Source organism: Chrysemys picta, chromosome 11 (genome assembly GCF_011386835.1).
Source record: "Chrysemys picta bellii isolate R12L10 chromosome 11, ASM1138683v2, whole genome shotgun sequence".
Taxonomy (NCBI): Eukaryota; Metazoa; Chordata; order Testudines; family Emydidae; genus Chrysemys; species Chrysemys picta.
The window spans coordinates 15172070-15190886 of record NC_088801.1 but is presented as its reverse complement, the minus strand read 5'-3'; positions in this window follow the sequence as shown (position 1 = coordinate 15190886).

The window sequence follows — 18817 nt, the reverse complement described above, 5'->3', positions numbered from 1 at the left end:
TCTCACTTTTCTCAGCTATGACCATTGACGGAACAGAATCTTAAATACTAATGGTTGAATCAGGGAAACTGGGGGAAAAAGGTGTATCGGTTGTTCATAGAGTTAATTCATGCATCAGATACCACAACTGTGGGGTGATGTTACAAACCATGGGCCTAATCTTCTCCCCAGTGGAAGAAATATTAGGCTCTACATTAGCTTAGCCAAGCTAAGAAGGGACTTTGGCTTTAATGCTACATTTTCTTGCTTTTGAGAGTTTCATTCAAATCTTTGTTATTTGCATCACTTTTTCCATAGTATAGTAGTTACTTTGTTACTTAATGCAAATCAAGACTATTTGCAAACCAAGGAAGATTCATAAATAAATATTTGCAAAGAGAACTGTTGGAATGAGATATTAGCTTCCTGCCAAATTAACAAAAAGAGCCAGCTACCAAGTAAGTGTACTGTAGCATGCTATGCAATTTTTTCCACCCACTACAAATATGCAAAAAGGATAAGCTCTTGCTTCTAAGCCCTTACAATAGTCATTTCATAAATAAATAATGGTATCAAAAACTTGACACTGTGTTAAGGTGTAAGCTTGTGCATCACAAAAACTGCATCATTTTGCCTTAGAATTATTGAATAAAAAGAACAAACCAAATGACTGCTTTTATTTCTTTGATCAGAGATATGGCACTGTGAGAAGTCTCAGTCAGGGGATTTTCCCCATCAATGGTATCTTTAAAGAATATAATTTTAAATGGTAATTTATTTTATAGCCATGGTAGTTAATTCTTTTATTATAGTCATTAGTGCAGTCTAGTTTTAGGAGAGTTTGCATATTGGCATACAGGAATGTAATGCATGAAACTTTGCATCAATCAGAATGGTTATATAGACCCCCTTAGTGTAGATGTGCATCTGCATGGCAATATCTTTTAGACTTTATTTTTTGTCTAGCACCCTGCAATGTTCCACATACAAGAAAGATGACATTAAAGAGTTCCGAATTCTGGATGTCATTCTGGGCACAAAAACAGAACTCTTGAAATGAGCTAAAACATGGACAAGGAGTCCAAATAGTTCCTTTCCTGTCTCTCATACAAAGATTACAGCAGTTGAGATTCTGATAAAAAACTGTGCATGCCTGCAGTAGAAACTGCTGGGGGGGGCGGGTGGAGTGAGTGACATGAAGGTGTGTGGGATGAAAAAAACAAAACAAAACAAAACAAAAAAGACACATCAGTGAGGATGATAACCCATTTTTTGAGACTTCAGATTGCTGGAAGAGATTTTAGAGGTGACTTAGTCAAAATTAGATCCTAGAATAATTCACTAAAACCTGAAGGAGCAGTTACTCCAATATGTAAACACTTTTAAGGTGTTGTTTAACACAGTGGTTCTCAACCAGGGGTCTGGGTCCCCCTGGGGGTTCTGCCAATCATGGCTGGCATTAGACTCGCTAGGATCCAGGGCAGAAAGCCAAAGGCCCGCTATGTGAGACTGCAACCCAGGGCCAAGAGCCCCACCATTTGGGGCTGAAGCAGAAACCTGAGGAGCTTAGCTTCACGGGGCCCCCTCGGGTGTGGAGTCCTGAGCAACTGCCCTGCTTGCTACCCCCTAATGCCGACCTTGGCTTAAACCCCTGGTTTAAGGGATCTGCTGCCTGCATGAATTCAGAGTCTTAGCTAACACGGCTGCTACTCTGAAACGAGTCTTAGCTAGTTACTCTAGCGACACAATACATTTTTACTGCCTTGTTTTTAACAAAGACACTGCTGTTAGACCTACAGAATCAACCCAGGTTACAGTGAGCTGGATTATGTGCCTTTTAAATCAAAAAAGTTTAATTCCAAATCAGGTTGAATCATACTTTAAATTCTCCTTATCAGGCTTATCAATAAACAACCCACTGAGAAGAATCGGGGAGGCAGTTCTTACCTCTCTGAGCTACTGGACCAAGTTCTTCTTTCATGTACAAAGGTACATTTATTTATATTGAGGAGCACCTGGGAACCTTAGTCATGGCCCAGGATCCCATTGTGCTAGGCACTGTACAAGTCCAGAAGAGAAGAGGGACAATCCCTTATACTGGGTCAAATGTGATAGCCTTAGCCCAGTCATCCCTCGGACCTGATGCGAGTTTTGCCTGAATAAGACTTAGAAGTTGCAGCCATGTAATGGAGACCAGAATTTGTTCCTCTCTCTCTCTGTCAAACAGCACCAAATCAGTTCATATTCATAACCTTAAGAGGCTAGAAACAATGGGCAAAATTAATCCCTGGGGATACAAGTAAATGGAATTTAAAATGCTGCATGAGCTGGTGGGGCCATCAGAGACATTCTGGTGAAGTGTGACAAGCATGTACTAACAGTCCCCATGACACTATGTGGAAGATCAGGGAAGGAAAGTCACCCAAAAGTGTTGAAGAAATTTCTAACCAGTTCCCAGGAGGTGCAGTAACAAGGCTGACCATAAAAGAAAGATAGATATGACCGTGCCTAACACAGCTGACTGTAGTGTTAGAGTATTGAAGAGTGCTTAAGTTACTTAGGAGCATACGTTCCATTGAATTGTGCTCTTAAGTCATGCAGCTTGGTTTGGGGAGGTGCGGGGGAAGTCTCCTTAAAGCATTCTTGTGCTGAACGTAAAACTGCAGTATATAAAAGTGTCATTTTAACATTTATCATGCTAAAAGTCTGTAGATGTTCAATGAAATGACTGCTGTATCATGATGATCATTTACAACTGAAAAAGTAAGAGGGGTAACTACTGCTTTGAGGAATGGTACCGTGCACAGTCCAAAACCCATCCCGTATATAGTTTCACTTTTATACCTCCCTTGACTAGGTCTCTATGTATATCTGACTCACACTAGCATTTTCTCTTTTCTATTGCAACCCTCAAGCTAGCCCATTGTGATGGTTCCACCTTTTCAGTTATACCCAAATGTTCCTGACACTGGAGGTCCTTCTCCATTTGGGGCCCTTTGCAGTGCTGGAACTGCATTTGGAGAGGTCTACCAGGATATTGGGGGTGGGGGAAGCTATCCCATGCCTTCAAACAAGTCAGGAAATCTTTTCTTAATTTCCTCTACTGTGAAGAGGTCTTTTTGTAGCTTCCACTGCCATTAGGCTTTATCAAAGTTTAATGAGTTTAAAGCTGTCAGTCCCAATACTGGCTGGTGTGTTCATTACGTAAGTAACCCTTCTGCCAAGTGGAGTCATCAGCAACATAAGCCAGGTTAAATGTCCAGGGGTTTCCCTTAACAGAAAGTAGAACCTTTTGCAACCCAACACCATCCCAGGTGCCTCTATGAGGCAATACTTCCCCTCTGGCAAGCCCTGAGTCTGTATATGGGGAGGGGGAAAACTTTAAAAAGGGGACCCAACGTTAATTTGGGGAAACAATTCAAAAGCATGTGACCACAGGCAAACACTCCCTCCCACAGCATGTTGGGGGAGTGTCCTTTGCCTCAGAGTCTTACCTTGCAGTGTGAAAGTCCAAACAAACAAATGTCCTTTAACACACCACTCCCCTCTCTGGCACCCCTTGATTGGTGAAGACAGTTCAGAGGTGTGCTCGTGGGGGGTGGGAAGAGAGGGGGAAGGGTTGAGCAATGCCTCTGCTGCCTGTACAACTGGCTCAGTTGCTGCTGTCACTGTTGCCGTCCCTCAGCTGCTACCTCAGTCCATCTCTGCTGTCACCGCTGGCCACTGCGGCAATGTCACATTCAAACACTCCACCCCTTAACCCAGCTCTCAGTCATTTTAGCAGGTAGAGGGGAACCTCACTGCCAGTGCAGTTTGTGTTGCCTTTCACTGTTTCCACACTAGGTTTGGGGCTTAGTCCCTTGACCTGCTCAGCAGTGGGAGATTCCTAGAACTCTCCTAACTGGAAACAAGGATTCTTGAGTCGAATCAGCTTTGTCATTAAACACTAGAGAGGGGCAGGTCATAGGATGTCTAGGACTACTTAGGCAGAGTCCCCACCCACTTATCTTGGCTGGGATTTCTCATCCCTACCCCCTGCTTAGCAGTGAGGTTCAGTGGAGGGTGAAGCTCAATCAGGGCAGGCTAATCACAGTTCTGCTGCCCTTTAGGTCATCCAGTACAGATAACATTTCATGATCCTTGAATTCAAATACTAGAGTGATTTGTAACCCAAACTAGCTAAAATTGATCATTTTGACAAAGCAATATCATGCTGTGCACATAGGCAGAGTAAGCCGGTCTATCCAAACACAGTCAGCTCCTGAAATCTTCCCCACAAGTGCAGCATTAGGTGTCAAGGGAGAGCTCATTCAGACCCCAATTACATATAGAAATCTAGAGTGACTTTTTCCTTGTACCTGCATTTAACATTACATTTCCCCACTCGGCAGAGTGGATGCCCTCAATATCACCTGTATCAGCAAGACTAACAGGATGTTGTGTCATAGTAATGGACTAGACTTTTCCTAGCTTCTATTTCAGGAATGCAGTTTACTTGTGCCCTAGTGTCTTGTTAAGATAACGATGAAACATATGTAACTATCCTCTCTCTCATTCTGTATTGTAAGCCAAAAAGAAAGCTACACTCTTGTGAAACACCTCTTCGGAGGCGTTCCGCTGCATGCACTGTATGCCCTCTACTTTTCTGTTTGCAATGCTCATGCAAAATGGTTTGCTGTGTGGCACTTCATGCCTATCTCCTCCCCCACTGGTGGACATTCCTCTTGTTGTGAATTGTAGTATGCAAATCTGTTGCGGATCTTTGCTATATGCTTCTCTTTTAAAGTTGCACGAGGCTGGTGCTCTGCTGTTGCACCCTGATCTCGTTATGTGCATGTCTGATTGCTAGTTGTACCTGTTTTGTCATACGCACAGAGACTAGTAATCGTGAGTACTTTCATTAGCTCTGTGGAGGTCTTGTGTGCTGTGGCTAGCCTAATGGCTTTTTTTAGTGTTAAGAAATTATTGGAGGACAACTTACTCCTTATCCTTCAGCACATCACCCCCCTTAGTGAAAGTACAGTCTTTTCAGCTGTAGCTAGGTTACCCACTCAGTCATTGCCATAGGTCACTGATTTCTCACAGTGAATTTCTTTGTATGGAGGCGTTTTTCTTTGGAAAGCAATAGGCCTCAAATAATTCAAACAGCCTGTCTGAATTTTTCCCTCACTGCTTCAGTGATCTTGCCACTTGAGATCCATGCCTTTTTGCCCAATACAGATTAGAAAAGGAGAGCTTTTTGTGCTGTGGGCCACTTATCTGCCTCCAAAGATCAGCTCCATTAACTCCTTCCACCTAGTCCAGTTCTCTACAATACTTCCAGTTTCAAAGTCCATAAGTAATATTTTTGCCTTTTTTTGCATGAATGCCAGTGTTAGTTTTTACTTCTGACACCATGTATTGTCTTCATTTCAACTACTCCCAGGAATGGAGCTCCACCCAGGCCAATGGAAAACTATACAGGGTTTTGTTTGCCAACTCTTCAAATATATATTCTGCTCTCAGCAACCCAGATCTGCACACAAAACACAGATCCATGGTCTCAGAATCACTTCATGTGCCTTTCTTGAACAGCCAGTGCACCAGTTATCTGCATGGATACAATACACCTACCACTGCATGCAATTACTGCATATCTTCACCTCATTGATGTTAATTGATTAATTCCCATTGATTTCAATGGGGTAGCCAGGATTTCAACCCAAATCTTTCAGCCAATATAAGACAACAGATGGAAAGCCCTTAATGCAACATAGCCAGGACAGTTTGCTGTGCAAGGAAGTCCTGAGTACAGTTCATTTGTGAAGTATTTTTGTTCATAATTAAGCCACATTCTCCTGCAGTAAGAAGAAATTTAAGGTGACACTTTCAGGTTTGAAATAGGAAGTGACATCTGACAACTTTTGGAATTTAACAGGTTGTGCTATAAATGCCATTTCATTGATTAATTCTATTCTGTGATGCCAAGAACATTAATCTTCAGATGCTCTGTTCCCATCACTGTTGCATTGAAAACAGTTACATATTAAGAACATAGCGAATTCCACAATGAGTAAAATAGTGATTGGAAAAAAGGTTACATGACTTTTCAAATAAGCAGCTTATCTGTCATTTTGTTAATGCTGCAGTCCTGAAAGTTTTCAGATGAAAATAAAAAATGGAAATAGTGTTTGCCTAGATTTGACCATAGTGAATAATTCTAGATTCCAGCCATATAAAAGAAATGATCATACACAACCTGAAGGGAACAGTCATGGCAAGCTGCTTCAGCATCAAGCAAAAAAGACAACTGTCAGAAAAATAAATATTACAGCCATCCTTACTGAGGAGTTCTTAAGGAATTAAAAACATTGATTTAGATATGGGAGCAGTGGACAGGAATTCATTAAGAAACATAAAATATGGTATAACTATGAAAATCAATGCAGTTGGCAAACAAAGGGACAAAAAATGCAAGCCCATCTCAAAGAGGCAGTGAAGACTGAGCTACAATGAAATACAGCTTCTGTAGCAATAAGGCATAACAGCGCATCTTCAGTGTGATACAAGAGAAGGAAAGGGCACTACTCAGTTTGTATAGGGAACAGCAAAGGAATAAAAGCATTTATTATATTGATAGTTCATAAAACTAAAGAAATATTCCATCTTGCATCTGTAAGTGGAGGACTGACTATGTGGGATATGCATTAGTGAACACATCTGGATTTTTCCTCATTACATTCCTCAAGTGAATCCATCTCAACTCAAAAATGGTACTATTTTCACATTCAGAAGTGAGATGAAAGTGTCTCCCCAGTGATTTGTATCGGAGGATTACAGCTATACAAATTTTAGAGCGATGTGAGGAGTGATAGTCTTATTACCTGTAATACAAATAAATATTACCAGCCATGATTGTCAGTTTCACAACAGGTGGAAATTAAATGCCCCTGTTCTCTCACCCTGACCCAAGTTGAGCAGTACCATACTCTGTAACTAGCCCCATTTGAATCGATAAAACAATTCTCTGGCTCTGTACTTCTATAGATCTGGGCCTGCACTTGGAAGGAGTCCAAGCTCTGTCAAAGTGTGAATCCTTTTTCCTCTAGAGAACTAGTTTAAATAAAGTGGGCGAAATCCTGGCCCTAATCCAGTCAGTGATAGAACTCCCATTGACTGCAATAGGGCCAAGATTTTACCTGATATTGCTAACAAGGAGGCTAGCTGAAGCAAAGAGGCCTCCAACCTAGTTACCAATGCCCTGTTGAAATCTGCCTTACAGCTGACTGCTGCCCCATCCCATAGGGAAACACAGAGATATCTGTTGGTGGTGCCAGAAGGAAGAAGTCATTCATTAGAACATCTAGCACAGAGACTGCATAGGGTGTTGTACCAAGCTTTAGCTTACACATTGATCTATTCCAGTGGCTCTCAAACTTTTTTACTGGTGACCCCTTTCACATAGCAAGTCTGGGTGCGACCCCCCCTTATAAATTAAAAACACTTTTTAAAATATATTTAACGCCATTATAAATACTGGAGTCAAAGCAGGGTTTGGGGTGGAGGTTGACAGCTCACGCCCCCTCCGTATAAGAATCTCGTGACCCCCTGAGGGGTCCTGACCCCCAGTTTGAGAACCCCTGATCTATTCCATCATCTATTGGGACTGGGTACCTTGTTTTTCTTGCTAGTCATCAAGCAGTTCGCATCATAATTGAAAATTGAAAAATAAAGATAAGGCTCAAGCCACAAAATTCAGATCCCAATTTAGACTTTAAACATCCCAAAGTTCAAGGGTGTTAAGAACCAGTTTTGGGGATTAGCTCATTATAAAGACTGGGACTAGGGAGACAGGATAGCAAGTGTGAAAAATCGGGACAGGGGGTGGGAGGGTATAGGCGCCTATATAAGACAAAAGTCCAGAATATCAGGACTGTCCCTATAAAATCGGGACATCTGGTCACCCTAACTGGGACCATCAGCAAGTTTGGTTTTTGTTTTTTTTTAAATATAAACACACAGGATAACTCAAAGGTCAGGGAATTCATACTAGAGCTGATTCCATGCTACTCTACACGATGTTCTCAATTGTATGACACCAATAAAAAGGCAAATATTTTAGTTCCCAGCCAACGGGAGCTGTGGGGGCAATGCTTGGGGCTGGGGCAGTGTGCAGAACCCCCTGACTGCCTCTATGCATAGGAGCCAGAGGGGGACATATCGCTGCTTCTGGAGTGCCAGAGCAGGGCAAGTGGCAGACCCTGCTCCCTGGCGGGAATTCGAGGGCCAGATTAAAATGTCTGGAGGCCGGATGCGGCCCCTGGGCTGTAGTTTGCCCACCCTTGTGTTACACTATTCTGAACAATGAATAGAGCAACAGGAGTAGTGCCTGATGTTGTTTAATACAGTTGTTCCTTTGTAGGTTATATTGTACACCATGAATTCTATATAATGGTGACATTTTATTTTATTGAAACAGGTCTACAAAATTAACAATGTGTTTGCAAGATTGAGACTGGGAGATGACATTCTTTCAATTTATGTTTTTAAAAATTATTGTTCTGGAAGGTTTATTTTGCTAGGACCTCTGTATGCAGAGGAACTGCAGGATGGACCCTCAATCTAGGATACTTATTAAATGCAGAGCAAAAAAACAAAATGGGATTCAGGACATGTGTGCTGAGGTAGAAGAGCCATTTATTTAGTAAGGTAGATACCTATAGGTCAGGGGTCGGCAACATTTGGCACCCGGCTCGCCAGGATAAGCACCCTGGTGGGCCGGGCCAATTTATTTACCTGCTGATGTGGCAGGTTCGCCGTCCCGGGCCAATGGGGGCGGCGGGAAGCCGCGGCCAGCACATCCCTCGCCCGCGCCGCTTTTGCTGCTCCCATTGGCCCGGGACGGCGAACCGCGGCGAGTGGGGGCCGTGATTGGCCGAACCTGCTGTGTCAGCAGGTAAATAAACTGGCCTGGCCCGCCAGGGTGCTTACCCTGGCGAGCCGCATGCCAAACGTTGGCGAGCCGCGTGCCAAACATTGCTGACCCCTGACCTATAGGTGGCCAAAATTTTCCCAGAGAACAGTGACTATTTCCCATCAATTAGAAAAAAAAACTGTTTTATTTGTACTATTGTATTATTTAGTCCAAGTGTTTCGATAAGACTGAAATGAAATATTTTGCAGAATTTTCATCCCAGGTGAAATTCTTTCCCACTCTGCACTATGGTTACTTTAAAAAGTGTTTTGCCTCTCAGTATTGTTATACATGCTATAAATAGTTACTTGGGGCTAGATTGCCCCTTAGACTACATACTGACCCACTTGCATTCCCTGCATGGGTTGATTTATTTCCCACTCACTCATAGTAGGTGGAAGGAGTAAGAAGTGGGGAGCCTTGTTTAAACCTCCACACACAACTGGGTCAAATGGGGATGTAATTTTCTGCTGGCATGGCCACCAACAGTTTAGTAACCCTCTGAAACAAGATGGGCACAGGGAAGGAATTCTGAGTCAGGCATTCGGGATGATTTTAGAATATCAACATGGTTAAATGTTTCACTGCTAAGACATCATCTCTGGGACAGAGTCTCAGTATAATCAGCATAGTACCATTGACTTCACCAGCTAAGCATCTGCCCCATCCAATATGGCCAGATGAATAATTTCCATTGCCTATTTCCTGCAAATAAGGCTGCAAGTTTTGAATATCCAAACAACTGAATGCAATTATTTAGACAATTGAGTGGTTTGCTAGTGTGTTCAATATTAGTGTGATGTATTACAGAGTTCATGCCACTTAAAATATTTTCTGAACTTACGAAATTTAGTCCAGAAATGACAACATTCCACATGATAAAGTTCACCATTTCATGGCTGAATTGAGAATTCAGCCTAGTTTATATAACTAAGTCTACATCCTCCATGTTTGAAGATACCAGATCAAAGGCTAACCAGTCCAACCCATCTCTAATAATTAGTGAGTAGGAATTTTGCAGGACATCATATCAGTCCAGCATTTCAATACTCAACTCTATGGATGGGTGTCTTTTCCTTCTTTACCTACTTCTCACTTGTATGTCTTCCACCTTTACACTGCATGAGCAGGCTACTATATTTATTAGGCACCATCAATACATTACAACATTGTTCCAAGTGAAGTGTACTGTTAAGTATTACCTGGGTGAGTAATTTAATAGGATAGTGACAGACATTGTTAAGGCGTCTGACCTAATGATTTATGGGAGAAGTTACATTTGAAGACTCATTGATTTTGGTAACTGCCATGAACAATAATTGAACAATTTGTCCATTTTTTCATTGCCTTAAAAAAAGGTCTCTCCCTCTGCCCCCTCCCATTACGTTAATCACAGAAGGGCTTCTTTCAAAGCCCATTGACATTAGAAAGGGTTTGTAGGTCATGGCATTAACAAAGTTTGGAATAAAGTGAAGAGCACAGTTCAGAAGTTGCAAGTATCCTGATATGTGCCAGTTAGCCTGTTCTGCAACACGGAACCTTAAAAAAAATATATGATAAAATGCAGTGATTATAGTAATCTAGTTTAAATGATTGGTGATATTTGTGCTTTGACACCCTGGTGACACTTCAAGTGAAAGGAGGACAAGCTGAAAAAAAAAAAAAAAAAAAAAAGCAGTACAGCAGTGTCACCCTGTACTGTGCTTTCCTGTACTGCTAGAACAATAGAAAAGTAGGTGTATGTGGGGAAAGGGAGCACTTTCCCTGGGACTTACGTTAACCTGAGTAACTAGCAGGCAATAATATATGATAAAAAGTCCTATTGTCACAACCGAATGGCCCCCTCCCTAAGGGGGTCCCCTGGGGAGGCAGATCAGCATTGTACGTTGCTAATATTGTTGCAGGTATTGCAAGGTATTTTGGGAAGGGTTAAAGATGTGAGTGTGGAGTGAAAGGTTCCTTTGCAGGTTGCAAGAGGCCGAAGGTGTAAGGGGGGGGAAGACATGGATTAACTCAACGCTCCAGCTAGGTCTAAAGATAAGAGGCTGACTTCAGCCTAAGGCTACTGCACACAACCGACCCTCGGCTACCTGCCAAGAAAGACGGGAGCCTAAATTCCAACCCCAATCAGCCATAAAAAAAAACCTAAGCTAAGCAGGATTGCAGAGGCTGCAAAAACTAGTAAAACGGCAAAAGCCAACAACAAACAAACAAAGTCTTGTGTCCCTGAAGCTGGTGTGTTTTGGGAAAGCTAAAAAAAGCCGCAAAAAGCAAGTTTCAACTAAAACAAACCACAGGGGACAGAGGTCCCTGAACAAAACACCCCCCAAAAAAACCCAAACTTAAAAACCCTCCTAAAAGCCGAAGCAAGTCAAAAATCAACAGCAAATCCTCAACGGCCTGTGCACAGGACAGAACTCTCATCCACCCTTCCCCACTCTTCTTCTTACATTACACCCAGGCTTGGCCAGCCTTGGGTCATGCGTGTGTGAGTATGAATGTGGGCTAGGGCTGGGACATTAACACTTTCTTTCTTCCTCCAAGTAACGTAAAAGCGTTCCCAGCACTCACTGCTGTTATTTAATTAATAAAGCTTTAAAATTAATCACTTGGTGTTATCCTTCATCTCCTCCCCTAACAATCCTGCGGCCTCAGCCTAATCACCTGATGCCTCAGGCAAATTGGTAACAAAAATCTGTCACACTATGCACCTCTACACTCTGGGGGGTGAATGAAGTCTATGGGTCAATCCCACCGGTTCATTAATTACTATGTTAATGATAAACCAAGAGATAAGAATATTATATATAAATATAATTTTGTGTGTGTGTGTGTGTGTGTGTGTGTGTGTGTGTGTGTGTGTGTGTGTGTGCGTATAAAATAGTGATTTTTAAGCAGCTGGTATATGTAAATTTGTTTGGCACAATGATACATGTTTAGGAGTAGGATGATAAACTATTCAAGACTTTTTTAAATGTAGATAAGCAGCACTAAATGGCCATATAGCCAGGACTACTTTAGCCAACTGCAAGAGTTTAAGCCAATTTTTATAAGGAGAAATTCTGAATGAAAGTAACTCCTCTCTCATTTAAATTGATTAACTTTTTTTTTGTCAGATTCTAGCACCATTCCTTTTACGATCCTGTCATTAGCACACTAGCCTGGGCTTTAGGAGGCCAGGGTTCAATTCCCTGCTCTGTCAGATTTCTTGTCTAACCTTCAACAGGTCACAACCGCTAAGCCTCAATTGCCCATCTGTAAAATGGGGATAGGTAGCACTTCCTTATCTCACAGGGACTGATTCTGAAGCACTAAGGTACTTCTATGGCCCTGTCACCAAAGAGATACACTTTACCAGTCAACAAACACTGGGCCAAGTTCCTGAACTTGTATGTTTAATAAGTCTGCTATTGTTTCCTCTCCAAAATGGAGAGGAGAGGCTAGAGCAATACTCAATTCTATCTTTTTGGGGACAGAAACCAAGGGGCCTGTCTTCCTTCTCTCCCCCACACCCATTAACTATTTGCTTCTATAACACACACACTTTAATTTCCGGTAAGAACAGTGAGAAAAAGCATTGAAAAAAGTACAGAGTAGTGGTATTAGGCTTTGACAATGACTGACAGACTCTGTTTTGGCCGATACCTGGTTTACTAACAGGCATAATTCAGCAAGCCTCCATTCTGCTTCTATAAAAAGGTAGGATTCCTTAGAGAATTATGAAAAGGCTAATAAAATCTCTTTTGAGAAAAGACTTGAATGGAAGTTTCTTGTATAAAGTACCATATAAATCAGTAAAACCGGTTTGATCTACTTCTTGGACAGCTGGATTAAGTAAAACCTCCTATGTATGCTGGGGTGTGGAAGAAGGGGGGGGGGGGTAAACAAAACCAAACCACTATTTTATTGTAAAATCTTTATGATCCCATCACATGTATGCAGAGAATCCAGAGCTCCCATCCACCACTGTAGCTAAAGGCAAAAGAGCAGAAGTTACGAGAATGGCATATCCCTTACAGCTTAGGCTTTGAACCACTTACATTTCTCTCTTCTGATTTCTGCTGTGGTATAAGCACTGAGAAAGTTAGAACTCAATGTTTTAAATAACTCTGCTCTGAGTTTTATCCATCTCAAGAGAAGTCTTACTGTTTTTCAAACTTGTCAATTCTATTGATAGTCTCCCAGCAACCAAAAAAGAAAAAAAAAAACATCCTGATCATTGTCTAGTTGTAAGGTGCCACTAGAAGTGGGGAATGGAGAAGGCTGGATCTGTATGTTTCCATACCCCACGTTTTTATGAACACAATTGCCATAATACACCACTCTGTATACTTAGCTTTACTAAACAATATCTTTCAACTAGGGGTATCGATTAATCTCAGTTAACTCCAAAAAATTAATTGTGATTAAGCGCAGTTTTAATCACACTGTTAAACAATAGAATACCAATCAAAATGTATTAAATATTTTGGATGTTTTTCTACATTTTCAAATACAACACAGAATTGAAAGTGTACAGTACTCACTTTATTTTTATTACAAATATTTGCAATGTAAAAATGATAAACAAAAGAAAGCATTTTTCAATTCACCTCATACAAGTACCATAGTGCAACTTACAAATTTAGATTTTTTGTTTACATAACCGCACTCAAAAACAAAACAATGTAAAACTGTAGAGTCTAACAGTCCACTCAGTCCTACTTTTTGTTGAGCCAATCGCTCAAACAAGTTTGTTTACATTTGCAGGAGATATTGTTAAGAAGCGGGCAGCATTGTCACCTGAAAGGGAGAACAGACGTTGGCATGCACTCTTGTAGCTAGCACTGCATGGTATTTACGTGCCAGATATGTTAAACATTCATATGCCCCTTCATGCTTCAGCCACCATTCCAGAGGACATGCTTCCATGTTGATGACACTCGTTACAAGAGTGTGTTAATTAAATTTGTCACTGAATTCTTTGGGGGAGAATTGTATGTCTCCTCCTGCATTCTGCCATATATTTCAGGTTATAGCAGTCTTGGATGGATGACCCAGCACATGTTCTTCATTTTAAGAACACTTTCACTGAATATTTGGCAAAATGCAAAGAAGGTACCAATGTGAAATTTCTAAAGATGGCTACAGCACTCAACCCAAGATTTAAGTAACTGAAGTGCCTTCCAAAATCTGAGGGACAAGGCTTTCAGAAGTCTTAAAAGAGCAACACTTGGATGAGTCTTCAGCGCATCTGGCACGTAAATACCTTGCAGTGCTAGGTACAAAAGTGTCATGCCAACATCTGTTCTCCCTTTCAGGTGACAATGCTGCCCGCTTCTTATTAAGAATATCTCTTGCAAATGTAAACAAACTTGCTTGTCTGAGCGATTGGCTCAACAAGAAGTAGGACTGAGTGGACTGTTAGGCTCTACAGTTTTACATTGTTTTGTTTTTCAATGCAGTTATTTTTTGTACATAAAATTATACATTTGTAAGTTCAACTTTATTGATAAAGAGATTTCATTACAGTACTTGTATGAGGTGAATTGAAAAATATTTTTACAGTGCAAATATTTATAATAAAAATATGAAGTGAGCACTGTACACTTGTATTCTGTTGTAATTGAAATATATCTGAAAATGTGGAAACATCCAAAAATGTTTAAATAGTAGTCTATTATTGTTTAATCACACGATTAAAAGTTAATCACTTGACAACACTACTTTCCACCATTCACTTAAATGGCACAATGTAAAATGGTAGACTATACACAGAGCAATAAGGAGTATAGAACAGCTATGAGAAGGAGTTATTTTCCCCTCATCTGCACTTGAAGACAGACTAAATTAATGGAGAAGTTATAATTTTCTAATAAGTTAGCACCCTTGCAGTTTAACAGGAGTAAAAAAGTGTGCCCTTGCCACAAGGTTGGGGGGGAAAGTCAAGTAAATATCTTCCTCGTGCCCCCTTTGTGGGGGGTAGGGCAGCACGATGGGTCTTAGAATTGCAGCACCTGTGCTCAATAGTGCGAGAGCTGCTGCCAGGAGGTTACCTTACCGGAGCAAGTCATTGAAGACAGGGCAGGCAACAGCAGAGAGTTGGCAGAACCATGGCTCAGTAGGGAGTAGTTGCATTAAAAAGGAATGTTGCTTATTTCTCAGCACCCACAGCCAATGCACATGGAGAGTTCCAGGAGGTGATATGTTTTGCTGAGACAGAACACCTCCTGCTGCTCCCCCCAGCTCCACAACACCCCCAATACAGGGTGATGGCTAAAGGTGAAGATGTAGCAAGGTAGTCAGACACCTGAGAAAGCACCAGGGGGATGGGGAAGAGAAGAGAGGAAGGAGTTTGTTATGCACTGGAGTGCTCATTTGTTCACCAACAAAGAGGAACTGCTGAAGAGGAAGTTCTGGGAAAAATCAGCAGCAATAGATTCCAGGTGCCACCTGCTAGTGCAGAGGCCACTCCACATAATAGGAGGCATAACAAAATTCAAGCTTACGTTAGGCACCTCCAGATACATTGACAATGGTAATAGAATAACTTGCATAAAAAAATATAAACAAAAAGGCTCCGGGTCAAAAATTGTGCAACTTTAATTAAAGCATTTTAATTAAACTGCCATTACATAGCCACACTTGTGTCAGCAGAGCGCATCCACGCTAGTAGCTCTTGCATCAACACAGCAGTGCACTGTGGGTAGCTTTCCCACTGTGCAACTGGCTGCAGGGTGCTTTGGGAAGGGTTTACAATGCCTTATGGGGCAGGTACAGCCTCACATGATGCAGGTTCCTCAGTCCCATCATTCTAGTGGCATCCTACTAGATTGCCAACTGCTTTTCAACTGAAGTATGGGGAGGGGAGAAGAGAGACTGCATTGGGGGAAGTGTGTGAGGGTATATGTGAGAGACCATGTGTGTTGGGGGATAGAGTGTGTTGACATGCTGTTTCTAAGTTCAAACAGCTGCCAAAAGCAACCATTCCTGAGGCAGGGGAGCGGGACTCTTGACATCAGCCCCTGCCTCCCTCTCTGGCTCTGCATAGCACTGTAATTTCTGTCACACTCACCCCTGCCTGCCTGTGTTCCTAGTGCAGGAGAGAGTAGGAACATTCCAGGTTAATGATTTGCGCTTTGCTTCCCAGAACAGAGCAGCACACTCAGCTGTCAGAGCTTCACAGAGCTTTGACAGGGAGGTGCACATGCCTGCAGGGCAGCAGAGTTCAAAACAGCGAGCAGAGCAGTCATGGCGGGCATTGTGGGATACTGGGGAGGCCAGTTCTGGAGATAATGAAGACCGTGTCTGCACTGATGGTTTGTTGTTTTAACTTCGCTGCAAAAAAGCTTTACATCTCTCGTCGAGGTGGTTTTATTTTGTTGCCAAAACTGAAGAGTTTTGTCACCAAAAGTGGCATTGCAGTTTGTACACATCCACTGCTTTGCTGCCAAAACCTGCCTTTTGCCGACAAAACCCTGCAGTGTAGACAAGGCCTTAGTTTGGGGATCTATTGTTGAGGCGGCTGGATTCTATGAACAAGACAGAATACAATTCCACAATAGAAGAGGTGTGAAGAGGTTAAGCTGGCACTACACAATTTCAGATAGAAGGCCTAAAAGCAAAAATCCCTTCCCCTTTTTTGTAGCATTCATGTCTTTGCTTTTGTATCATTTGGTGTCTGGTAATCAAAAACACTCCCATCTATTCTTCATTGCCTTTCAGCCACAAAGAATGGTTATTTACCATATAGCAACTTATGCCTTGAGATGCTCTGTGAATGTAGATTTCACTCATCGTGTGCATGCATGGGAATCTGGAAAGTTCTCTCGCAGCATCCACTAGGAGTCATGCATGTGCCCTGCATATCATGCTCTCCCTCCCAAGGCCATACAGGACAGAGAGTGACCCCCTCTGCTCCTCAGTTCTTTTGCCATCTGGAATCCAGAGGGGAAGACTCCGAGTTGCACAAATGGAGGATAGGTCTTCCACATACACAGAATGTCTCAAAATTAACTGTTTTCTTTGAGTCTCTGTACATGTGACTCCCATTTATGGGTGCTTAGCCAGATTGACATCCAGCAGTCAGTCAGAATTTAGAGATTATCTGAATGACTGGTGGACCTCCCTGCCAACCTCTTGATATTGCCACCAGTGAGTAACATTTAGTAAAGGTATGGACTGAAGACCATGTTGCTGCGCTACAGATTTTTGTTAATGGAACTTTGCTTGACATGCTGAAGTTGACAGAGCAGTGGTCAAGTGTGCTGTAACATGTACTGGAGGATCTCTTAATAATTTGATAAACTGTCCTGATAGATCATTCACTGACTATTTAAATAATCTGAGCAAATATAGGACCAAATGGAAATCAACCACCATAGAACAGGAGAACTCTGCATCCAGAGTATGAAGTTTTGATCCATGGGGATTTGAGGACTCAAAGAGTACAGGTATTTGAATATATTGGTTAATATTAAAGTTGGACACCACCTTTGAAATGGAGTTTTGATGTTCCTCTGCATGGAAAACCGTGCATTTAGGATTTGACATGCGCATTTGAATTTCACTTATTCTACAGGTTGGTGTAATTGCCCCTAGGAATGCTACTTTGCATCACTTAAAGAGCAAGATAAAGATTCCCAAGGGAATCCATTAATTATTAAAGAACCAGGTTTAAGGAATCTTGAGTTGAAGGGAAGATTGATTCAAGCCCTTTAGAAATCTTACAGCTGTTTGCCAAAAAAGGGGAAGAACCAGATATTGGTGGATGACAGGCTGAGATTGCCACCAAATGCACTTTAATGGAGTTTAGGAGATAATCCTGCTTGGATAAAATATAATAATCAGCTCACAGCCCCTTGCTTTTACTCAAGTTGAAAAATAGCTTCCATTTTGCCTTACAAGTCTCTTGTAGACGGCTTTCCATTCTAACACCATCCTCTGGTCTTTCTGTGACCATTCTCTCTCTCTCTCTCTCTCTCTCTCTCTCTGTGTCTCTCTCTCTCTCTCTAACCCCACACCATTAGGTGCAGAGAAGTTGGGTTTGGATGAAGTACTAGGGTGGCATTCTGAGAGACTCTTTTAACATGAGAGCATTAACGGTCTTTAATAGTAGATCTGAGAACTAGACCTGGTAGAGCCATACAGGCACACAGAGGATCATTTGAACCTTGTCCTTCCACACCTTCCATATACTCTTGGAATTAGTAGGAAGAAAATGAATGCACAGAGAAGGGGAATTGATCACAGGAATCAAGAAGGAATCTTTTGAGGATGCAGGTTACTTGCTCAGAGCAAAATAGATATGTGGTCTTCAGTGGCAAGGTGGTCTATTTGATGAAATCCCTGTTTATGGAAGACTTGTAGAAGGACCATGTCCTTTAAAATCCACTTGTGAGAGGACATGTTTTGCCTGCTTAGCTGATCCACCAGGACATGGGTTTCTCATGGTAGATGCAATGCTAGGATATCAACATGGTGTAGAATGCACTATTCCCATATCAGTATGGCTTCTCAACAAAAGGGGTTCTGTCCTTGCTTCTGCCTTCTCCCCCATCTCTTTATATAAATACATAACTGCTGAATTGTCTGTTAATACATACTTTGACTGGCCCTTTAGAACTGGAAGGAAGGATTTGCATGCTAAAGAGCTAAGTCTCAACTCCAGAACATGTGATCCATTCAGTTGGTTATTGACTAAGAACCGCAAGTCTGAAAATGATCTAAGTGAGCTCCACAGCTCTTCCTGGAGGCACTGGTAATCAGGACAGGGCTCAGAGTTTGAAAGGGAATTCCCTGACATAGGTTGTTGTAGTTTAGCCATCATAGAAGAGATGAAAGAATCTGAGGGATTCTTGCCCTTTTCCCCATGCTATGAATGCTTGAGTGAAATACTGATTTGAT